General features: G+C 35.3%; 1 protein-coding gene across 23 annotated transcripts in view; it reads right to left on the bottom strand.

Moving 5' to 3' along the window:
• The window catches only part of LOC147837446 (uncharacterized), a 287,795-nt gene that overhangs the window by 228,654 nt on the left and 32,469 nt on the right, over positions 1–26,672 (bottom strand). The gene's annotated exons all lie outside the window — the stretch shown is intronic.

Raw genomic sequence — 26,672 nt, 5'->3', positions numbered from 1 at the left:
TAAAATAGCAAAAGTGGCGCTTTTGCATCATGCGCTTTAGACTTTGGGCTTAGAACGTTAAAATTATTCATTCGTTAATTTTCTTTTTGGCTTAGTCTCTTTATTAATCTGAAGTCGCCATAACAGAATGAACCCCCAACTTATCCAGCATGTTTTACGCAGCAGATGCCCTTCCAGCTGCAACCCATCACTGGGAAACATCCACATGCACACATGCACACATACACTACAGACAATTTAGCTTACCCAATTCACCTGTACTGCATATCTTTGGACTTGTGGGGGAAACCGGACATTTGTCTTTACAATAAAGACACTTCATGTCTTTTTTAGAATACTGTCTGTGTGCTTTCACACACTTGTAACTTGTATGTGTGTTTAAAAAATAAATAAAAGTCAAAAAATAAAAGTTCTTAAAAAGTCTTCTTTTGTGTTCAAACAAAGACAGAAAGACTTGAAATAAGTTCAACGTGGTTAAAATACATATTTATTTGTATATAATTTTTCCCTTTAAATGAAAGAATATGCCTTTAGGTTGGGATATATGTTGTTCTATCTTTGCTTCCTAATACTATCTTAATTTCTCCCTCTATAAAGCTTTGCTGATATTTTCAAAAGTATTTTATGCCAATAAACGGATCTGAATGTGAATGTGAGTGAGCGAGTCCCTGAAGTGCCCAGTGGTCCAGAGGGACACTTGTAACAAGAACTCCATGACACAGCACATTACAACATAAACAACATCCTATTCGTTAGGACCAGCAACTGGAGAAGGGAACAGGGCTTTTCAATACCCCCTAAAGAGTTTCAGATAGCTTATTGATCTACTAATTTAGTAGACTTCTGTGGCCTGGGTGATGCTTGGCGCTTAAGGAAATTGAATGGGGGTTAGTGGACAACGAGCCTTTTGGAAAATGTGTGTATGAACACCAGCAGGCTTCTGTGTGTGATTGTAAGTTAGCTGTTAGCCGCACGTGTATGTGTGTGTGTGTGTGTTGATTGAAAGTGGAGAGGGTGAAAAGCTAAATGTGTTTAGAGTATCTGGGGAGCTCAGGCGTCTGATTTATGCATTAAGATCCACCAAATGTGTCAGGAAGTGATATGACATCATCTGAATGTTCAGTGCACTTCAAATCTAAATATTCATAATTAGTTTGATAGAAAGGTAACCCACTGACACATATGTTGGTTTCGGTCTTGAGTACAAAATGTGACTCAAACTAAAACTGTTGACAATCAAAAACATTTTTGTTTTTGCATTAGGTTTGTATAACAGTTTAGACACTTGTGACAATAAAAAAAATAATTAAAATGACTAAATCAAAATCATTACTTGAAAATATTACATATAAAATACTAAAAATTTTATATATAAAACTATAGTTAATAATCTAATCTACGATATAATAATCTATAATCTATGATAATAAATAAATAAATAAACCTGTGAGTTAGAAAATTAGATCAATAAGATAAAATACAAATATTCTAATCAAAAATTTTCTAAATATATAAATGTACAAATGTTTTTGGTATTTAAATCAATAGTCCCCCCTCTCTCTCGCTATACAAACATATATACATACATACATACAGTTAGGTCCATAAATATTAGGACATCAGCACAATTCTAACATTTTTGGCTCTATACAACACAATGGATTGAAATACACAATCAAGATGAGGTTTAACTGCAGACTGTCAGCTTCAATTTGAGGGTATTTACATCAAAATCAGGGGAACGGTGTAGGAAAATAAAACAGTTTGCAAATGTGCCTCTCACTTGTTAAGGGACCAAAGGTAAAAGGACAATTGGCTTCTCAAGCTGTTACATGGCCAGGTGTGTGTTATTCCCTTATTATCCCAATTACAGCAAGCAGATAAAAGGTCATACACACACACACACACACACACACACACACACGCGCACACGCACGCGCACGCACGCACACGCACGCACGCACGCACGCACACACACACACACACACACACACGCACACACAAACACACTTACACACACAGTTGAAGTCAGAATTATTAGCCCCCTGAATTATTAGCCCCTTATTTATATTTTTCCACAATTTTTGTTTAATGGAAAGATCAACACATTTCTAAACATAATATTTTTAATAACTCATCTCTAATAACTGATTTATTTTATCTTTGCAATCATGACAGTTAATAATATTTTACTAGATATTTTTCAAGACACTTCTATACAGCTTAAAGTGATTTTAAAAGGCTTAACTAAGTTAATCAGGTTAATTCGGCAGATTAGGGTAATTAGGCAAGTAATTGTATTACGATAGTTTGTTTATTAGGCTGTCAAAAGTATATAGCTTAAAGCGGCTAATATTTTTACTTTAAAATGTTTTTTAATAAATTAAAAACTGCTTTTATTCTAGCCGAAATAAAATAAATAAGACTTTCTCCAGAAGAAACATATTATCAGAAATACTGTGGAAAAATGTCCTTGCTCTGTTAAACATCATTTGGGAAATATTTAAAAATAACAAAAATATTCAAAGGGGGCTAATAATTCTTACTTTAACTGTATATATTAGGGCTGCACAACATATTGTTTGAGCATTGATAATGCAATGTGTGAATCTGCAATAGCCACATTGCAGCATTAGATTATTTATTAAAGATCAAAAGATAAAAACATTATTAAATAATATTAATTTTAAATCATTTATATAATGATGACCATGCTATTTTATGTTTATTTGTTTAATTTCAATTTCTGTACCTTAATACTGTTAGATTACTGTTAGAAAGCATCAAGCACTGTTTATTTCACTTTTATCTTTGCCTTGTTGTGTTTATATTTAAGCTGTCTTGAAAAATATCTAGCAAAATATAATTTACTGTCATCATGGCAAGGACAAAACAAAATCAGTTATTAGAAATGAGTTATTAAAACTTTTATATTTAGAAATGTGTTGAAAAAATCTTCTCTCTGTTCAACAGAAATTGGGGGGGGGGAATAAACAAGGGGGTTAATAATTCTGACTTCAACTGTATATATCATGATCATAGAAGAATCCTATTCTTATTTTTCTAACAGAATACATTTGTACATTTAAAATAATTGAATTCTAACATAAGTGGACCACTTTAGTCCACTTAAAGTTTCTTAAAGTGCCACTAAAGAAACTCCTCACCACAACTAATGAAGCACTGCACAAATATTTTCTATCCAGCTAAAAAAAAAAAAAACATCTCATTTTTCATATCCAAAATACTGTATGCCGAAGCTTCTCAAAAGAAACATTGACTGTATACCAACCGTATAGCCACAAAGTTACACAGTGATACGTCTCAAATATGATCATACTAAAAACCTGTACGCCAAAGCCACTGCAGTACTGCTGTCTGCGGCTCACTTAGTGTGACAGAAAAGACGAAATCAATGTTCCACACGCAGCAGTGTTGAAACTTGAGCCTAATGGGCGAATGAATTGAGTGAGTGAGTAAGACTGTGTGTGTGAACAGCAGAGACGCGGCTGAAAGTTATACGGGCGCAGAAGGGGCTCCTTGGCCTTGCAGGAGGGAGAAGACGAAAGGACTGGAGGGGTGTCTATGTACTAATGGAGGTCTATTGACTTTGCTGTTCTTTTGGAGTGAATATTAGCATTAGTCTGCCCCGAGTGGCATTGAACAGTGTCTGGACTTATAGATCCGCACGGCTATTCTCACTTATATGACAATTAGCATGAGTCCTTCATTCCTCCGCTCCTCATCCATTCCTGGTCAACGTATAAATAAAATAAAATAATGAACAGGTCACAAAACCTGAACCAAAAAAGGTCACAAAAATAGATTTTTGAATTGAAATTGAATTGATTGGAATTGAATTAAATAAAGAGTGCATTCAGCTATGTTTCTATCTAAAGATGTGAATTAAATGTATGCGCAAAACTGGAATATCGCATAAAACATTTGCGAATTAAGCACCCTTTCCAACCAACAAGTCCAAGAAAACATTATCGTCACTACCTACTAAACAGGCGCCAAGTATTCAAAAGAAAAAGGGAAGTTCCTGTGGTAAGAGAAAGTCGTTTTTGGAACATATTAACATTACTTGCATCTTAGAACATGTAGACATATCAAATCATAATATAGTCATATCCTTCTAGAACAGGGATGGGCAAACTTGATCCTCGAGGGCCGGTGTCCCTGCAGAGTTTTGTTACAACACTAGTCAAACACACCTGAACAAACTAATCAGTGTCTTCAAGATCACTTGAACTCTATTGACCTTATTCTAAAATGCAGAAGTGCGCCTGTTTTCGCGATTGTCTTAGAACTTCCGTTTCAGTCACCTATGGGAGAAATGACTAGGAATAATAAACGGCAAAAAACGGTCAAACTACTTGCTCTACAAACAAATGTTTGCATGACTATACAGACCAAGTAGAATAATATAACAAGGAAATATCAGTTTGCAACATCAAACTGCGAAACGAGCAGTTTTTAATGTCTAAAAATTAATGGAAGTGAATGAGACCGGAAGTCTCGTGCCAAAAAGATTTAAATGGCAGCACCCGCTTGTCTGCGGAGAATAAGGTCAATAGGGAGGTCTGTTTAAATAGGGTTGGAGCTAAAGTATGCAGGACACTGGCCCTCCAGGATCAAGTTTGCCCACACCTGTTCTAGAATAATCTCCACTCAAGGATCGAGGGTCGTCCCTTCTTTATAATTTAAAACATTTACAAATGTTCGGTCTTCATCATCCACCCAAACATATGTGTCACTTTCTGCTATTTGTGTTATCATTAGTGACATAGCAGATGGTCCCGCATCATAAACCCCAACCCCCTCATCCCTGCGATCATGGTTGTTTCTCAATTCCAAGAACGCAGAGAACGGTCTTGCGTTCTTGTGAAGACCGGTCTTGCCAGGTCACCTCGGAAGAACGAACTCGAGAGACCACGAGAACTCAGAACAAGCCCTGTGAGAGATGCTGCGTTCTTCCTGATGGTCAAATGACCTTCACGCATTTTAAATGGAAAATAATTTAAACATTACAGCATTCATACAATGATTTATTGTTTTTCTCTTTTCAAAATATATACTATCCATAAAGACTTGACAAATATACGTTGCAAAATATAAATAAAACAGATTTTAAAAACGAATTTCAGCAAATAAACACCCTTTATGTGTTTATGCCTTTATTAAGATTTTCATGGTAATGTTTATATTCACCGTTACATTTAGAAAAACTCCTGAAGTAAATAAGTTATATCTCTGAATAATAATCCTATATAGCCACAATGACTTCTGGGACTTCTAAAGCGAGTTCAGTGCTCAAGTCTGTATCCATGCATACTCCATATTGAGAACACTATGGAAAGTTTCATGCGTCCTCCAGTCTTGAGTTTTTGAAGTGAATAAGTCACTCACCTTTGCACGATCATAAGAACGCCCAATCCTCTTCACTTTGCATTATCATAAGCACACGCACACACCCCCTGGTCTTCAGTTTGCACAATTATAAGCATCCACCACCCCCCGGTCTTCACTTCAAACGATTATAAGCACCCCGCCCCACCCCAGTCTTCACTTTTTAACTCTTGCAGTATGGCCTACTGTAAGCATTTTGAGCTATGCCTTCACATGATCCGTTAAAGCAAAATCACATGACTTTTTTGATGTGCATGCTGGAATTTATTCAGTAAATGCTTTTCCATCGAAATTTATACATTTATACATTTTTTCTTATTTAATAAAAAGTTTATACTACTCAATTATGCGCATAATTTTCTGATGTGCATTTTCAAAATGTATGCGCATCTTGGCATTTCCATCCAGGAATATTCCAAAATGCACATAAAAATAGGGGAATGGAAACACAGCTACTGTTGACAAGTTACTTCTAGAATTGTAAACTGTGTTTTCAATGTGTGTATTCACACCAGCACAGCCATTCGGTGTCTGTTAGCATTGCTTAGCAACATATAGAAATCAATATAAAATCGCATGTGTGTGCAGCCAGCTTTAAAATGCACCTAATTTGAATTTGGGAATTTTTTCTTTTTTTTTTCTGCCTAACAACACATGGCAACAACAATCAACAATCAATATGGCTGTCTGGACTGAATGTGATGTGACATGAGAGAAACATTCATATACAGTGCATCTGAAAAGTATACATGCTTCACTTTTTCCACATTTCTTTATGTTACAGCCTTATTCCAAAATGGATTAAATTCACTTATTTCCTCAAAACTCTGCACCCAATATACCATAATGAAAATGTGAAAAAAGATTTTTTTGAAATTGTAGCAAATTTATTAAAAATCAAAATTAAAATCTGAAAAATCATACATGTACACAAATATTCACAACCTTTGCTCAATATTTTAATGATGCATCTTTGGCAGCAATTACAGCCTCAAGCGTTTTTGAATAAGATGCCACAAGCTTGGCACACCTGCCTTTGGAAATTTTTACCCATTCCTCTTTGCATTTCCTCCCAAGCTCTATCAGGCTGTATGGGAAGTGATGGTGTAGAGCCATTTTCAGATCTCTCCAAAGAGGTTTTGACCAAACGTAACACCTGGAATTCACTCCGAAGAGATTAATTTTAGTCTCATCAGACAAGAGAATTTTGTTTCTTATAGTCTGAGAGTCCTTCAGATGCCTTTTGGCAAATTCCAGACAGGGAGTGGGTTCTGCTGGCCACTCTACCATACAGGCCTGATTAGTGGATTTCTGCACAGATGGTTGTCCTTCTGTAAGTTTCTGCTCTCCCCACAGAAGAACACTGGAGCTCAGACAGAGTGACCATCAGGTTATTGATCGCACCCTTCTCCACCGTTCACTCAGCTTAGAAGGCCGGCCAGCACTAGGAAGAGTCCTGGTGGTTCCAAACATCTTCCACTTATGCATGATGGAGGCCACTGTGCTCATTGGAACTTTCAGAGCAGCACAATTTTTCTGTAACCTTCCCCAGCCTTGTGCCTCAAAGCAATCCTTTCTTGAGGTCTATAGACAATTCCTTTGTCTTCATGCTTGGTTTGTGTTTTGACATGCACTGTCAACCCTGGGATCTTATATAGACAGGTGTATGCCTTTTCAGATCATGTCCAATCAACTGAATTTACCACAGGTGAACTTCAATTAAGCTGCTGAAACATCTCAAGAATGATCAGTGGAAACAGAATGTACCTAAGCTCAATTTAGAGCTTCACAGCAAAGGCTGTGAATACTTATGTACATGTGATTTTTCTAGTGATTTTTTTCTCGTGATGAGGTCTGAGAGTCCTTCAGATGCCTTTTGGCAAATTCCAGGTGGGGAGTGGCTTCTGTCTGGCCACTCTAGCATACAAGCCTGTGAATACTTATGTACATGTGATTTTTCAGCTTTTTTTTTTTTTTAATAAATTTGCAACAATTAAAAAAAATCTTTTTTCATATTGTCATGCAATCATCTTAATAACTGTAATGTTTATCTCTAAAAATAGAATATTATTCAGGAAAATATATTTGTACAAAAAAATGGTGTAATTAATTTTGCAACACCTAAATTGAATTTAAATGTTCTATTTCTTTTCTACTTTTATTTTGATGTTAGAGTACCACATTGTTATGTTAATGAAAGTAATAATTTCATTAAATGTTTTCTAAGAATTATTATATTATATTATATTATTATTCTGCCCTAAATGGCATTTAAAAGTGTCTGGACTTATAGACCAACAAGGATACATTCTCAGTCATACGATAATTACTATGAGTCCTTCATTCCTCCACCTCTCATCCATTCCTGGTCAATGATCTGACGACAGCTTCTTTTATTTTCTGGAGATTAACCATCTAATCCGTCTCCTCTCACTCTTCCTGCCCTCTCTAGCTCTCATTCATTGATCAATAATCTGCTTTTAGAAGCTCATTCAAAGTCACAGTATCACACAGAGAGAGTGTTTGTGTGCTGCTCGGGTTTGTGGGGAGTCTGTTTAATTCATAAGAGATAGATAGAGCGCTAGGCTGATTTATATGGCTATAATAGTTTTATCAATGTTTATTGGTACTTGATTGTTAACAATCACTTCACACGGGCAAATTGTGGCTTGTTCAATAGGTGGTTGAGTCTAAAATACCACAGTGGATAGTTACTTCTGCAAGATATGCAAGCTGCTTTGGGCATTTACATGATACTGTTTTTAACTACTATTTGTAAAACACAAAAGTTAAACACTTCTACATTTTTAGTACACAATTGTCATGTAACAATACACTCTTATATTAAAATAAACACCAGTATATACAAATGATATTTCATACACATAAACATGATCATTTATAACACATTTAGTTTTATCCAAGAGTGAGCTTACAGTGATTATAAGTCAATTTCACCAAAAACATGTAAATTCTGACCAACACTTATCGGCCACTTTATTAGGTACATCTGTCCAATTGCTCATTAATGCAAATTTCTAATCAGCCAATCACATGGCAGCAACTCAATGCACTTAGGCGTGAAGACACAGTCAAGACGATCTGCTGCTGTTCAAACTAAGCATCAGAATGGGTAAGAAAGGCAATTTAAGTGATTTTGAATGTGTCATGGTTGTTGGTGCCAGACGGGCTGGTCTGAGTATTTCAGAAACTGCTGATCTACAAAACTGCAGCAACTGCGTGGTAATATCATGTCAATGTGGACCAAAATCGCTGAGAAAGTTTTTCAGTACCTTGTTAAATCTATACCACAAAGGATTAGGGCAGTTTTGAAGGCAAAAGTGGGTCCAACCCGGTACTAGTAAGGTGTACTTAATAAATTGGCTGGTGAGTGTATTTATCTGTAATTAGTGACAAAGTTACTGGCATAATGATGATAAAATTTAAATAATGCAAAATCTAAGTGCTTTTGCTGTAAATGGATCAATTAAACAGGTTTGGTGAGCAGTAAAATTCTTCTTTAAAAACATAAAAAATACTACTGTTTCAAAACATTTGAACAGCGGAGCATTTTAAAGCAAAATCATATGATGCCTTATATTTTGAGACTTATCAGAACCAGTATGCGTGAAAGAGAATAATATGTGGAAAACACATTTAATTACCCAAACATAAAAGAACAAATGCACTCAGTGGCACGTGTGCAAATACACACACACATTTGCTCACATACGCACATGCAAACACACAGAGCAATAAAACCAGTGGGAGTTGCCAACTTAACTGGGCTTGCTGTGGCTTGTACTAGGGTGGGCAGTGGAGCAGAAGTGATGGCCAAAGCAAATGTGCATGTAGTAAAGGTGACCTAAATGCAAGAGCTGTGACAGGCTCCAGAAAGAGGCCCCAGAGACAGCTTACACTGCACTGTGTCACTGTCTGATGCACTGATCAGGCATTAGCTCAACTGTGAGAGACTCTCAGCCTGATCTGAGACACCTTCATGAAAAAAATACGCAAATGATAGCACATGCAGTATGTTTCTGGATGAATAGCAATAAGGGAAAAAATCAGTTTTAGTTTAGAAAGACAGGCAGCTGTTGGAAAAACTAGAGCCATTCAATTAAACAGGTTTCAAAATCTATCAAACTTGTGTTTTAGTACACAATACAACATTTTCATAATATAAAAATAGTCTTTCTTCTGTGATTTTTAGGTATAACTCACTCCCAAGCCACAGATAGTGTGTTTAACTGACTTCCCTTCAAATAAAAGAATCAACGGAAGGTGGATTACGTGCATTTTGCTTTATTACAGTTCAAGTTTAGTCATTTTTAACCTATGAATTTGCATTTCAAGTGTGTTCAGTAAATACTGACACAGTAGAATCCAAAATTATGCTAATTTACTCTCTGACAGTAAGTGGCACTTATAGAAAACTAGATATATAGCTGTTGTGAGGGTAAAAAAAAATGTGTTGTTGCAGCAATGCCAACTCTTTTTGGCCAACCAAAGTAAACTAAACTAAAATAGCTAACCTAGAGAACCAATGCTAATTCATGGTAATTCGTAAATTATTGATTTTGTGGCTAATTTGTATAAATTGGTAAGATCTCATTCATACAATTTAGAACGATTTACTTATCCCCCAGTGAAATTTCACAAACTGATTTCGAGAGGAGCACACGATATGATTGATCGAAGCTGATCTCTCGTCTGTAATCATTAGTAAGCCAACCGGATCTTTCCAAACTCACTATAAATAGCCCGACTAACAATACTCCCTTATCTTCATTTTTTGAAGAATTCGCCATCCACCCCATCTCCTCCTTTATCAGGGGGACCTTAAGAACTTCCTGATCTTGTACCCCCTCACATGCTCATTGACCAGGAGGGAGCCCTGGGCTCAATTATCTCCGAGCTAAGAGTTTTATCCCAGGACAGCATGTCAAACCTGCTATTATTATCAAGCAATATCTAAGTGTGAATTCTTGAAATGGTGGTCAGATTTAGGGGTGGGCTTTGGTGCCATGCCTCCTTTTTAAAATCGTACATTTACATACAATTGAACTAACCGAATAAACTGACAAAACGTAAAATAGTTACGTTTCCTCGTGAGATCAGGCTGAGAGAACCTGTAGGTAGGCCCACACGGAATCTGTGCGCACAGAATACTGATAATAGATCTTTAGCCCATCATTGATTCTGATTTACTTGTGTAAATTTATTATTATATTTATTCATTTTTAAAATTAATTTCAATAATATTATTGACTAATATAAAAATGTTCAAAGTTTATTTGCAATACAGTTTGTAAAGTCCTTTGTTCTGTCTTTTAGTAGATAAATTACGTGAGAGACTTGCTTTGTTTACTAAATAAAGCGTATGTAATTGGATTTGCATTGTAAACAATAAATACAAGTTAAAAAGGTATTACTTTTTATTTCATAAATTAAAGTTTTAGTTATGATACTGCCAAAATCATTCTGTATGAACCTGCAGATTTTTAACAAAATTCTGCGCAGAAATAGCAAAAAATAAGCGCAGATTCCGTCTGGCCCTACCTATAGGTTACAGATAACCTGAATAGTTCTTAATTTTTTTTTTTAGAATCTAAAGAACCTTTGTTATTATAATACTTTATTTAGACAATAGATATCTTCAATAAATGTTAAATGTTCTTAATTGAACCATTCCAAATCCAATAAAGTGCCATGATTCGCAAAATAAGCAAAAACAGCACTGTTTTGTAAAACAGTGCAACACTTTCTTGCTTACTTTCTCTTTTTGTTCACCAAACATTTATCTTGGTGTGAACAGGCATTTATTGTACAATATTGAAGTTGCTATTAAGTATCAAATTTGCTTAAAAGTTTCTTAAAATAAAAGGCTTGATTTGATCTTCAGATTAGATTTTATGTGATAACTCCAATATTCCATTAAAAATAATGAATTAATGCTTTTTTTGTGAAAGCCTTTTTAAACCCTGAAAATATAATACCCTCTAAATATAACCTGAACCTGATTGTTAAGACACAGAGGCGCACACACCAGGTGAACATTCAGATAGATGTAAAGAGTTGAACTGCAGTGCAGTCTTACCCACTTCTGCCTGTCATTTCACATCAGACCCACCTGCCCCTATCCAGGAGTCTCTTTAATTCACATCGCTGCTGTGCCCGTAGCAACGGTGGAGATGTTTAAAGTGCCCTTTAATAGTCAGCAATAATTGCAGCATGTCGACTTGCTTCAGGGAACTAAATAAATAAATAAGACGAAGAAATAAAAGCTTGTGTACGTGCCCGCAGAAGAGGCGGTCAAAGGCAGTGTGTTCTATAATGAATATAGATTGAATGCTGAAATATTAATTTGGTGTGAGGTGGAGTGGTCTCTGCTAAATGGTTGTGTTCGGACTTTGGAGGCTTAACCTCGCTCCCCAGCGTCTTAGTTCTTGAGGCACTTCGGCTTTGCTGTCAGTTTATCAAATCTCTGAGATCTGAGGACAACACTGTGCTATAAGAAGCAGACAGTGAGAGACGCTTCTATGTTTGGAACAGCAAGCACTGTAACTGCAGTATACTGTAAAGTATGTTAACTGCGCATGGAATGACCATTGTCTATGTTGCAAGAGATTCAAGTTGAATTTCCAAAATATAGACAGAAAGAGCACATTGTGAGGAATATTGCATCCCACAATACAATACATTCCACTTGGATATCCACTTCTAGTGAAACTAAAAAAATTCGATTTTATCATATTCATTTTAATCATGAAAACTCTCTGAAAATATTTAAAGCGTATTTTCTGATAATAAAGAAACATAAATATGCTTCTATTGGCGGATGTAGGTCTGCTATGCTGTGAGTGAAGGCTACTGCCAAACCAAGCACATGAGAGAGAGAACTGTATGCATGCTATAGCAAGCAACATGGAAAAACCTTCATATAGCAGATCGAGACAGGTGGTGCTGGGGAAGGAGAGGGGCTAAAACAATTCAGAGGTGACGAGTCAGGTTAAAAGGGTAAAAAAGACATCAAAGATATGGACCAGCTTCACATACTCTGGCTGTAAGGAAAGGATCTTCTTAATCTATTAGTCCTTCAATTAGACCAGGGGTTTTCAATTTTTTAAGACACACAACCCCCCCCCCCGTTATGTAAAACGTTTAGCCATATTTTCAGACAAGTCAACACAAGAATGTCACTGAAGGACCACAAACACGCACATTGCGAAATGCAGAAGTTTTTTCTTTCCAGTTAGCATGCGTTATTAAATTCCATAACACTCTTCCACCAGTTCTTACTCTTTATTTGCATCCAATACCCCAGTTTGTCAGAAGAACATCCTGCTGATTTGATTCAGAAGGGCACCTTTTTGCCAGATACTCACTAGTTTTACTTTCATTCGTCATTCATTTTAAAAAGCATCCAGTTTACTGGAACGCATTAACTCTACAGGTGCCTGATAGTTAGATGTGGAGCTAACATTAATCAGATTCACACTAAAAATCATATTTTTCGAGTGCATACCTCAATGTCTCGCGCCCCACTTAATAGGTGCTGGCGCGCCCCACAGTTTGAAAACCCTTAATTTAGACAACCTGATGACTCAGGGTTTACAGTTATTATTCAAATATTGTTTTCATTTAAATTGTTATACTATGCTTCAGGATATATATATGCACTACCTGACAAAAGTCCTGTCGCCTATGCAAGTTTTAGGAACAACAAATAATACCTTGACCTCTAGTTGATCACTTGGTATGAGAAGTGGCTTATATGAAAGGCAAAGGCCTTATGATCATGCCTCGATTTTCAATTATTTAATTTGGACAGTAAGGTCTGACTTTGCTTATACAAAAGTCTTGTCACTTAACAGAAATAATGTACAGTATAGAATATAAAGTCATGGTGCAGTGGAAAAATAATTAATATTGTGTATGACTGCTTGGACGACTGCATTTATACATCTCTGCAATGACTCAAATAACTTATTAATAAAGTCATCTGAAATGGCAGAGAAAGCAGGACTTCATCAAGATTCTTTGGATTCATCTCCAATGCCTCCTCCATCTTACCCCAAACATGCTTAATAATGTTCATATCTGGTGACTAGGCTGCCCAATCCTGGAGCACCTTGACCCTCTTTGCTTTCAGGAACTTTGATGTGGAGGCTGAAGTAAGAGAAGGAGCTCTATCCTGCAGAAGAATTTGCCCTCTCCTGTGGTTAGTAATGTAATGGGTAGCACAAATGTCTTTATACCTCAGGCTGTTAATGTTGCCATCCACTCTGCAGATCGCTCACACGGCCCCATAATAAATGTAACCCCAAACCATGATTTTTCCTTCACCAAACCTGACTGATTTCTATGAGAATCTTGGGTCCATGTGGGTTCGGATAGGTCTTCTGCAGCATTTGTGATAATTGGGATGCAGTTCAACAGATGATTCATCTGAAAAATTAATCTTCCTTCTGACACTTTTCCAAATGATCAACCAGTAGTCAAGTTATTATATGTTGCTCTTAAAACTGGGATCAAAGACTTTTGTCAGGTAGTATATATAACTTGTTACAAATATTTAAAAATGTTTTTTACTCATGTTAGAATAACTTTAGGAAATTGTAGGTCGTTCTCTAATTCTGATCTCTGTATATGAGAAAATGAGTGACTTGCACACAATAGAAACTCTTTTTGTAATGATGCAATTGTTGCAGACAATAAAATGAGACATACTGTATCAATGTTTTAACTGCATAGAGTTTTGTGTTTTATGTGAGTGTGGTTATTACCGTGGCTTAGTGGTTCCACATTGTGTAGGCTTACATCAATAAGGATTCTAGTTTGGTCTGGCGACTCAAAGTCCAAAGCTTCCATCCATTAATAGATGCTAAATTGCATGTATTTAAAATCACCAATGTTTCCGAGCTCCTGAAACTATACTACAAATCAGACTGGGGTTTAGATTGGAACTTTAGAAGCCCTGTAAGAACGAGGAGTGCAGATTCCCAGCAGAGGGTGTAGCATGTGGAAAGTCGTAGCTGAACCGAAAGCACTGGGGCAGAAGGTCTGTGCAGGCTGTCTTGAAGATCTTTTATCAGTTTACAATAAAACCGTAGGCTGATGCGTTGTATTTATAAGGTTCTTGTTGTTTATCTCTATGTGTGTGTTTTGTTGTAGCGAATAAGTGCAGAATGTTGGGATTCAGGGATTTTGATAAAGTGGTTGTTGCAAGCGCAGCCTTTTAACAACAACAACAGAATAAAAAAAGGAGGTTTACCATGGAAGCTGAAGGCTTTTAGCAATGCATAATTCATCGCAATCAGTTGACCAAAATCTACAATAGAGATTACAGATATCCCACTGTGTTTCAGTGCTAACTATAAAGCCATAACCACCCACTCTCTCTCCCCCTCAGTGGGTCTAAATCATTAATGTTCTCCATTACGGCTTGCACACAATGGACACGTCCTCAAACACCTTCAGACACACAAACAGACACCACCGGATACTGATGTGTGGAAACCACAACTTCCACACAAATGAAAAAAGTGTGTGGAGAACTGGATATATGTGGAAATTTGTGTGTGCGCGTGCGTGTGTGTGTGTGTGTGAGTGAGAATTGCAGAGAGAGGCTGAATGTAAAGAATGTGTTATATAAATCACAAATGAAGCCTTTTGTTCTGATATATAGCATAATGTGCTGCATGTCTTGTATGACAGTTTTTATTACCAACAGACTTTTGTGCTGTACTTTACCCAAAATAGAGTTGGAAGAGAGAGTTATAAGCTTCCCTAATACTCTGAAGATCCAATAAGGTTTAGTTAAAACTTCTATTTTTTGTTTATGTGTGTGTGTGAAATCAAAATGTTCTGAATATTTTGCTAGACACTACTATTTTTCAAATGAATAAATAATCCATGCAAGTTAATCAACTGAAAAAAAAGGTTATTTTGGTCATATTCAATCTAAGTCTGACCATTTGATTGCATGTTTAGAGTGGCGGTCCTTTGTGATTGACATCAATCTGATGACTTTGGCCACAATATTCTTAACCACGCACCTTTTACCATTAGTTTGCTACAAGGGAATGATGCGCAAAAAGAAAGCCACACTCAAAACAAACTCAATAGTTTGTTTGCAATAACGTAGTTCTGGTGACGAGCGAAATTTAGATGGAGGGCAGGAAGAAACAAAAATTAATGGAAGACAGAGGAAAGTCTGTATTTTTGCGATTTATTCCATATTTCAATGGAGATATAATAGAAAATAACGACATATGTTTGGCATGATCCTTATATCATGAGGAAGGCGAGTTTTCCACTGAACTAAAATATCGATAGTATCAAGACGGTAGATATTATCAAAAGCCCTGCTCACACTATGAGATTTCAGCTACGATTTTGTCATCGGACACAAATTTGGGAAATCCCTAAAGATTCCTGAAATCCTAAGCTAAAATCAGTGATCTTTGATCGTTGATTTGACATGTTCACTGACAGCTGTTTAGTGCCTGTTGCAATCAGATCTTTCCTCTGATAAAGTTCTGGCAGAATCAGAAGTTTTCAGACACTTTCCTACAGTGTGACAACAGCTGCGATGAGCGTTAATTCAAGAACCAATAGGAGCACCAAATCTGATGACGCAATCCATTTGACAATTCAAATGACTGTTTTTTTTTTTCTTTCTGGCTTTGTTATTGAGACAGGCTGTGCGCAAAATTGATGCTACAGTTTGTTTACGTTTGCATTACAGAACGCGGGATAGTGAAAATGTCAAGGGTGGATGACGTTAAACTCCAGGGGCGTTTCCTTTCGTGTTTGGGGCGTCTCCATTGTCGTTCAGTGTGACTTTATGACAGAGATCTTACAGTGTGACATAAGAGCCATGTCCGTGCAGTCTGACATGCTACAATCGTTCAGGATTATAAAAGAAAAGAAAAGAAAAAAAAAAAGGGAAAATCGCACAATGTATCCAGCCTTAAGCCATTATGTTACATGAAATAATACTATAGTAAACAACATAGTGTTTGTAAACACACCATAGATAAATTCTTGAATGAAACTGTCATTGTTGCTGCGGTACATCACTGTAGCAATAAACAAATTATTCAATAGGCTTCAGTTTTCTACTTAATAATTAAACACCATTACAATGCACTACAGTTTACACTAACGTTACAGTATTTATTACAGTTTATCAGTTTTCTATGCCACAGTATTTTGTAGCATTCGTTAACAAAGAGCTGTACACATAATACAATTTACTATTTGGTCAAAAACATCTTCATTATAAATTAATATAGTTTTCCTCCATGCGGATATCTTCCAGACTTCACGAAATAACAGACGATAGTATATAAAGCGCATAGTCTACATCAGCGGTTGCAAACGGTTTGCCCACAAGGGGACTTCAGCGAGCTCTCTGGGGAGTCTTTTTTTTTTTTAATTAGCAGTAGACCAAAAAAAAGACAAATTTGTAATTCATCCTCTATAAAAAAAAGTCAGAGTCTCCCTGATTCACCTTCAGCAGCTATACATGACCCAGGTGAAGAAGCTCCAAACATTTCAGGTTGCATCGCTAGCAATACTGGAAACACGAAATGCAGGAAATACCAAGATAGTAACCTGAACTATAGTTTTATTCCATTTTCTCGAAGCAAAAGGTCCCTGACCCAGCCACAGTGCATTATCACCAAGTTCTTGCTAAAGAATGCATGAGGTCATCCAAATTAATAAGCCATTTGCATACGACTCAACCCAATTTCGCAAGGTTTAGCCAACACAAACATCCTACTGATGTTTTGCTTTTATATATTACATTAGGTTATTAATTGTGCATAAACATATCTAGATATAGTAATAAACATATTGTTTGTTTGAAAACAACATATTTCATCAAATGTTTATGAGTGATAATATCATTAAATGTGGAGGGCGACCTTACAATATTTTCTAGGGGAAAAGGGGGTCTCAGGCAAAAAACAGGTTGGGAACCACTGGTCTACATTATTATTTATTTATTTTTGTAAGGGGGGAAAAGTGCTCCACAATAATAACCGTCTATTTTGTCGTTTATTCTGCCGAAATGTCAGTAAAGACTTGGATTATTGCAAAACAAGACAGAGATTTGATTACAGCGATAACATGGCAAAGTGCGTTATTTATATTCTCCCAGACTTTGTATAATTGTGGTGGTGTTTGAATCTGATTTTTATATAACACATTAACATATTTATACACATAACTAGACCTGTATATAATATTTATTGGTGCTGTCAAACAAACTATCACTTTCAAAAAAAGCTTGTACACATGGATTTATTGAAAAATAGTTTATTACATCCCGATTTTCTTCTGTTTTTTAGCCAGTTTCTTGAACTTTCCCCCCTTTTATGAGCAAAAACATTTGGAGACTGTAGAAGGCTATAAAAGCTGTATGACATTTCTTATTTTGACAGATTTAAACAATTATAAGCAACATAAAACAGAAATATTTTGATGTTCTGTTAGCTATTTCTTTGTAGAAGAATAACTTTCTGCCCTCTATCTTAATTTCACACGTCATCAATAACGTCATGCGAACAACCTAAATTCCATTTTAGTTGGAAGTACATAAACATACTGAAATAAAAGTCTTGGCAATTTCCGGTTGACATTGTCTTTAAATACTCATAAAACCAACAGTACTGAGTTATAAAAATTGAATAAAACATGTAAATGTTGAGATATGAGGACACAAATGCAAACATAATATCCAAGTTATATGTATGAATTTATAAAAATCAACTGAATTCAGATCCAAATGGACACCCCTGAGGTGGAAAGGCATATGCCGAGTCCACATGTACTCGGATGGATTTCTCCAGCCTCAGTAACCATTTCTGCAGCTGCGCGACTGTTGAACATGGACATTTCTCTAGAGTAAAGCGTAGCAGTCCTAACCGAGCTGAGGATTTAACATACATGCATGAAAAGTGGAAGATTGTTTTGGAGCAAGTGCAAATTTTAATTCAACAGTCGATACGAACTTGTAAATATGTATTTATGTTCATGCTCTTTTTGTGCATTTCGATCTGCAAGCAAGACTGAATATCTGTGTGTGTGTTTGAGACTCACTGATTGCGTGAGCGTATTAGTGTCTGTGCCATCAGCGGGCTTTCATGGAGGAGCATTTGTGTTGCATTTTGCATGACTTGAGGGCTTCCTGCTTTGGCCTGTCTGTTCAGCTCTCGTCATCCCTGCGCTCAGTGGAACAGGCCTGGATTGCCGCATTTCTCTTCTGTGCAAGTGCAACAAACTCTTGCTCACCACCGCAGACCGATCAAATAACGTTCAAAGTCGGGATGTCCTAACACAAATGTGTTCATTTGTCCATCCCAGACGAGCTACTTACTCTAATTATAACTCAAACCGCACTGTCACAATGAATACGCAGAGATCTTCTCATGGAAGACTTCTATTAGTATCTATGAGAGAACGCATTAAATACTAAATAACTCCATATTCACATGTGTGCGAGTGTGTGTGCGCGTGTGTGAGAGAGCACTTAATGCACTTTTAATGAGGCTGCCTTCAGTCCCCGAGGCGAAACGGTGGCTTGCCCCATCTCTGCATCTGACAGGGTGCAGAGTGAGCTATGAATTATTGCTTATTAAAAGAACTAATTACTCCCCTCTTCTCTCTGCAACATTTATTGGACAGAGGTGCAATTTAGGTTTCACCAATGAAGATTTGACTGTGTGGAAGGAGGAAAAAGTGGGTGAGAGATTGGAGTACACTAAAAACGATTTCCTTAGAGCCACGGGCAAAGTAGGTGAAAAATAAAAGTTAGCTACTAAGACAAAAACGTAAGTGCCAACGATAACAGAAGTGCAAAGGGATTAAATTAATAATGTCCCACTGTTGTTTATGTAAAAAGTGAAACAACATATTTCGACTTGTACAATTAAGGACCATATAAATGATTGAAAACTTCTTGCTGATTAACAAGTAAAACGAAGTCACTTAAAAACATTTTTTAAGTATTTAAAAGTAGAATTAATCTGTATTTTGATGCTCCACTTTGATTTTAAATAGAGTTTTTAATGTAGTTTTATTGATTCTTTATCTAAATATGTCTTGCAAAATGTGGTATTTAAATTGATGCAACACTGAATGATATTTTAGTGGGTGTCTTTAGAAATTCATGGTAAAATGTGAGTTCATTCATATATATATATATATATATATATATATATATATATATATATATATATATATATATATATATATATATATAATTACATATATATATATATATATATATATATATATATATATATATATATATATATATATATAATTACATATATATATATATATAATTACATATATATATATATATATATATATCATATATAATTACAGCTAAAATAACAAAGTAGTGGCTTCACAATAACTCCGTCACTGTTCTTGAATGGCCCAGCCAAAGCCTTAACTTAAACCCAATTGAGCATCTCTGGAGAGGCCTGAAAACGGCTGTCTACTAAAGTTTACCATCCCACCTGACAGAACTGGAGAGGATCTGCAAGAAGGAATGGCAGAGGATTCCCAAAGCCTGAAGTGAAAAAGTGAAGTTGCATATTTTCTCACGGCTGTATTAGATCAAAAGGGTGCTTCTACTAAATACTGAGCAAAGGGTGAATACTTAGCACCATGTGATATTTAGTTTTTTTTTATATATATATATAAATCTGCAAAACGGTCAACACTTCTGTGATTTTTATTTTATTTTTTGTCAACATGGGGTGCTGTTTGTACATTAATGGGAAAAAATTACCTAAATGATTTTAGCAAATGGCTGAAAACTGTCTGAATATTTTCCATACCCACTGTATATATACACATATCTGTACATAAAGTGTGTTTTAGTGTGTCATCAATTCTTGATTTAAATATCCCTCATAAGGCTTTTTGGTAACATTTAACATTTATTGACATTGTAGTACCTTCTATGATATGAACAATAAAAAAATAAAAATAAAATAAACTTTTGCTGTTTTACATATTCATCGTTTTTTTTTTTTTTTTTTGCAAGCAGAGAGTGCTAATAGATCACAAAACGAATTCATAAAGTAGTCTATTTGACTTCATGTAGCTTATAATCTACATATATTGAAAAAAAAAAAACACTTTTTAAATAAACAATATACAAATGCTTTCACAATTTCTCAGGAATGCCTGAACCAAGACATGCCTTGTAAATCATTGTGTCTAGTACATTTAGATGCGAGTTTGGCAGTGTACTGGATTATTATTATAATGATTAATGAATAAAAACTTCTTGCTGACCAATCAGTAAAACATAGTGACTTGAAATATTCTAAGAAAGTGTAAAAACTTAAAATGAGAATTAATCTGTTATTTGACGCTCCACTCTAATCTGAAATAGAGTTTTGAATATATTTATTTTCGTTTCTTTCACTAAATATGTCTTACAAGTTGTTTTTGGTATATAAACTGTTGCAACTGCAACAATTATATTTTAGTGGGTGTCTTCACTAATTCATGAAGAAAACGTGTGATCCTAATATATATATATATATATATATATATATATATATATATATATATATATATATATATATATATATATATATATATATATATATATGCACACATACACAGCTAAAATAAGGAAGGAGTGGCTTCACAATAACTCAATCACTGTTCTTGAATCGCCCAGCTAAAGCCCTTACTTAAACCCAGTTGAGCAGCACTGGAGAGACCTAAAAATGGCTGTACACTAAAGCTTACCATCAAACCAGACAGAACTGGAAAGGATCTGCAAGGAGGAATTGCAGAGGATACCCAAATCCAAAACTTGTTGCATCCTTCCCAAAAACACTCATGGCTGTATTAGATCAATAATATTTCAGTTTTTTCTTTTTAATAAATCTGCAAAAATGTCAACACAACTGTGTTTTTCAGCCAATATGTGGTGCTGGTGTACATTAATGAGAAAAAAATAACTTAAATGATTAAGCAAATGGCTGAAATATAACAAAGAGTGGAAAATTTAAGGGGGTCTGAATACTTTCCATACCCACTGTATGCATACATATCAGTACATACAGTGTGTTTTGTGTCATCAATTCTTGTTCTAAATAATCCTCATAAGGCTTTTTTGATAACATTTAGCATTTTTGACATTTTAGTAGGTGCCTTCTGTAAATATGATATGAACAATAAAAAAACTTTTGCTGTATTACATTTTCATCATTTTTATGCTTTTTTTGCAAGCAGAGAGCACCAAAAAAACTACATTGACCCTATAATAAGTAATCTGTAATCATTTGTTTCACCGCAAAAACAATGAAAGTTGCATTAAAGTACAATAAAAGTAGTCTGTATGAATTTTAATCATGCATTAAAATATTTTTCTGCACAATAACAATGGACGTGAAGTTTAAAGTTGCAAAACAAATTCATAAATTCAAGTCTCTTTGACTTCATCTAGCTTATAATCTACATACGTTGAACAAACTAAACCTACATTCTAAACAAACAATATACAAACGGTTTCACAATTTCTCAGGAATGCCTGAACCAGGACATGCCTTGTAAATCGTCGTGTCTAGTAAATTGAGCTGCGAGTTTGGCAGTGTACTAGATAAATATTGGATGTGCCGCTCTAATTGAGCATTTCGTGTAGAGTTGCTGCTGTGGCTCTGGGGGCCGCCGGGATGGGAAAGGCTCGTTTCTGAAAAGTCGTGCAGCATTTCACCTTAAGGAGCCCACAAGGCGTTTTTAGCTTCCTACACTGTAAAAGCTTTCAAACCTCCGACCCTGCCTCAGCTACATGATCAATATTGCAGATGCCGAAACGCATGAATGTCTGCGAATGCGTTTATTGGGGGCAATCTTAAGGAGTGTTTGAGTGTGCGCGACGTCTCCAGTGGGTTGCCCCCTAAAATGTGTGTCGTTCTCCTCATATGTGAGCAAATGTTTCCGCACAAACCTAGCTGTGGTAGCTTTATTTGCCTTCTGCAAACAGTTGCTTCAAGGTGCCCAATTAGATGTTTGCGTTGGCTGGAATGAAAGACTAGTTGTCAAACATATTATGTTTTTGGATGCCAATGAAAGGCCTGCTGTCCAAAATGTGCTTTATTCTGAATTGGCTTTTTCCTCAGACGAATTCATTTAATATACAGAAGAACAGCCTTCAAGCAGATTCTTCAATTAATAATGCAAATTTCATGTGAAGTGTGTTCACCATTGCTGTCTCTTTATATGAGACACATCCCATGCCTTTAAGAGATGAGACAGGCTTTCCATCAGTTTTTTTTCTTGCTGTGAGTGATACTACGGCGAGTAAAAAAAAAAAAAAAGCACAGCGGCGGTTACTCATCTCATATGTGAACTAAAGTGATGGGAATGTCTTCTCATGTAGAAACTGCTTTAGTGAATCCAACATAATTCTTAATTGTACAGACCACTCAAATGTGTAGTTATGCTTAAATGTTATTATATGCAATACCAATAAATTGGCAATTTAAAGCTTTAAAATAGATACAAAAACACTGGATCTGCTTATAACGTGTAACGTCACACGAATCAGCTTCTGGGTCAAAGCGCTCTATTAAACTGTATGGGGAGATTCATCAAATGACAATAATAAACGTTTACAAAGCGCTGTAATAATTTAGAAAATCACGATCGTAATATATATGTCCATGCCTAATATCCGATGTCCAGAAAGTGATTCATTTTTTTATTAATTGTTAAAAGTCCAGAGACTGCTGTGTACACCAGGATTTTATATACAATTCACTTTAATGTGTGATATGAATAAAAAAAGATCATAAAAAAATATTTTCTCAATTCAAATGAGTGGCGGCTTGGACTCGTAAACAGTGTTTCATACGCCACTAACACATCACCACTTAACAGGCGGATAACAAAAACAGTCTACATTACATCTGATATATCCCATCCTCTTTTTGATACATTTCAAATCCTTCCCTCAGGGTCTTAGTAGAGGGTCCCCTTGGCAAGGACCAATAGATTTAAATTTTCATTTATTCCTTAAACGATTGATTTGCAAAATTTTTTTGCAAAATTTTTCACCTTTAATTTGGATAGGATAGTGAAGGTTACAGACAGGAAAGTATTGGGAGTAGTGAGAGAGGGAAAGGGTTGGCAAAAAGAGCCGGGAATTGAACTCGGGTCGCCGTGAGCACCATGGTGCTATTTGTCGACGTACTTAACCACAAGCTGTTTTTAGTATTTTTTTATTTTTATACAATAACAATGCAAGTGAATTTAAAGATTGAATATAGATGTAAATGTAAAATACAGTGCTCAGCACATATAAGTACACCCCTCACAAATCTCTCTCTTAAATTCATATTTTATATAGGAAGCTATACAATATTATATTTGTGCATACATTAGATTAGTCAGTACTGAAGCCAAATCTGGAGCTTATCTAACAAAATAACTTATTATAACGGTCCAAAAATTAGTACACCTAAATTTATATGATATAGAAAAATATTAAATACAAATGTAAAAAAGGAGGGGAAAAAATCAAGAGAAGCAAAAAAATAAATAAAAATAGAAAAATTTAGTTGAAATTTTGTAGGTTCTAATTTGTTTTTGCAATATTTTGCTTGAATTTAATTGTATTATCTTTCAATTTCTAAATGTTTGGTGACTAAAAAATTATTTTAATAAATATATTTGTTTAATAAATCTCTTTGCTTTAAATGCAACAACACACATTGCCTATATTCACTGAAAAAAGGATCAAACTATTCAAATATGGTGAACTTAATTATGCTGAGCACTGTATAAGTAACATTAAATTAATTTATATGACTACATTTATTTAGAACTATATTTGGTCCCACTTTATATTAAGTGTCCTTAACTACCATGTACTTACTTCAATTACTTACTTGAATACAATGTAAATTGCATTCAAAATGTATTGCGGAACACTTATGGCGATATTAAGGTGGAATACGGGTAAGATTAGGAAAAGCTTTGGTGGTATGGGTAGGTTTCAGAGCAAGTTAAAATGTAAAGGATCATCAACAGTGTAATTATAAGTGTAATTACATAAATTAATTACAGATTTAATTACATGCAGGTATTAAATTTTTAATAGGTACAATGTAAAAACATTTACACTATAAGTACATTGTCACTAATTATTAATTTCAATGTATGTACATATTAGTTAAGGCCACTTATAATAAAGTGAAACCCAATACTTTTAATTATATACTAATTATTTTAAATATGAAATAATAATAATGATGATGATGAAGCATCAAAAACACCATAAACTTATAAATAGCATGTATGGCTATTGGCTAAATATCATTTGAATAATACACTCAAAAATGGTGTTTGTTGTTTGTTCCAACTACTTGTTTAAATTGAGCTGAAACAACACAACTCCTGAGTTTTTCTTTTTTGACAACTTGATTGTTTTATGTTCAATCTACTTGAATTTGCAAAAACTAATAGGTTAAGTAAGTTTTTTCATGTTGCCCTAACACAAATTGATTGTGTTGATTTCAGCATTTTTATCAGTGTATGTTTTTTATGCGTTTCTTTTCCGTTTTTTATATAAAAATAAAATACATTTATTTATCCATTAAATTTATCCTTTTTAATAAAGCTTTAAAATGGATTAAAGTATAATAAAAGTAGTCTGTATGACTATTTTCTTTACAAAATAACATTTTTAATGAATTAATATTTTTTTCATTCATTCATTGATTTTCCCTTGACTTTATTCATAAACCACCAACTTATCCAGCATATCTTTTACACAGCAGATGCCACTTCCAATTGCAACCCAGCACTGGGATACATCCATACACTCGAATTTACCTTATTCAATTCAACAAATGCACATGTCTTTAGATTGTGAAGGAAACCTGAGCACACGGAGAGAAAATCCAAACTCCACACAAAAATGCCAACTGACCAACCCGAGACTTGAACCAGCAACCTTCTTGCTGTAAGGCAACATTGCTAACCACGAAGCCACCGTGTCACCCTATATATAGAGATTTTTTTACACAATAACAATAGATGCGAATTTAAAGTTACAAAACAAATTCATAAAGTAGTCTATATGACTTCATATAGTAACAACAGGTATGGAAGATTACAGAGAGATTAAAAACAGTGTTCAACTGAATAATACAGAACAAAAAAAAAAAGAAATGACAATCATGTTTTGGTACAACAAGAGTAAATATTAACACAATCAACTAGAATATATATGCAGATTGTAACTAAAAAGATGAACAGGTTGATTAACACCATTTGTTTTTCGGTGTGGTTGGTTTCTTATTTTCCGAAAGATGTTTGGAGACTCTTTCGGTTCACCGGTACATTCTGTAAATAGCTCAAATATTATAACCTAAAAAAAAAAAAAAAGAGCAGCAGACTCCATGTAAAGGATGACTTTGAAAGGAGTGTTCGTGTTGAGGTGTGTTGTGTGTATTGGCATGGTGTTGAGATGTGTGTGTGCCTATAAAGGCTGTGATATGACAGGGGTTAGATGCTGATAAGGTCACTACAAACCCCCTTCTTTAGTTCTCTTTCAGCACCTGGAGCCCTGGCTCGCTGTGGAAGACGCTGATCACAGACACGCCTGACATGGAGACTCCAGTAAAGAGGTTTGTAAATGAGTTCTGATTAACTTCTGTTAACAAGCTGATTCTAACTGTATATCCATTCTCATCTGTAATCCTTCATGTCGTACCTCTGACTAATTTCCAAATTAAAATAGTTTTTTTGCGTTTCGGAAAACAGCACATTAGCGATTCAAATGCGAGTGCTTCAGCAAACAATAGAAACACTGTAATGCATAAAAAAACATATTTGAGAATAGAAAAGAGCTCTCAGAATGTTCTGAGGACTTCCAAGTTATGTGTCAGCACTTAGAAATAACTATATCCATTAAAGTATATCTAAATGAGGATAAGAAGGAAGGACTAATCTAGTCAAAATCACCGCAGACCTCGCCAACGATTACCCAGGAATTTCTCCATTGGAAGTGTTGAGGGACAAAGCCAATATTCACGTTATCGGCCTTTTGTGGTAGCGGACGCTGAGAGAGAGAGCTGAAAAGACGCTCAATCTGGGCTACGTTTTCCCAGACCAAAAATTACACCAATCTCTATAGACATAGTTGACAGATAGAACCGTCTTCTCTTTGAAATATGACGCATTTCTTGGTAAAATATCGGGAG

This window comes from Danio rerio, chromosome 1 (genome assembly GCF_052040795.2).
Source record: "Danio rerio strain M-AB ecotype USA chromosome 1, GRCz13ab, whole genome shotgun sequence".
NCBI classification, from domain to species: domain Eukaryota; kingdom Metazoa; phylum Chordata; class Actinopteri; order Cypriniformes; family Danionidae; genus Danio; species Danio rerio.
The sequence above is the reverse complement of the archived record's forward strand: the minus strand, read 5'-3'. Positions and strand labels throughout refer to the sequence as shown.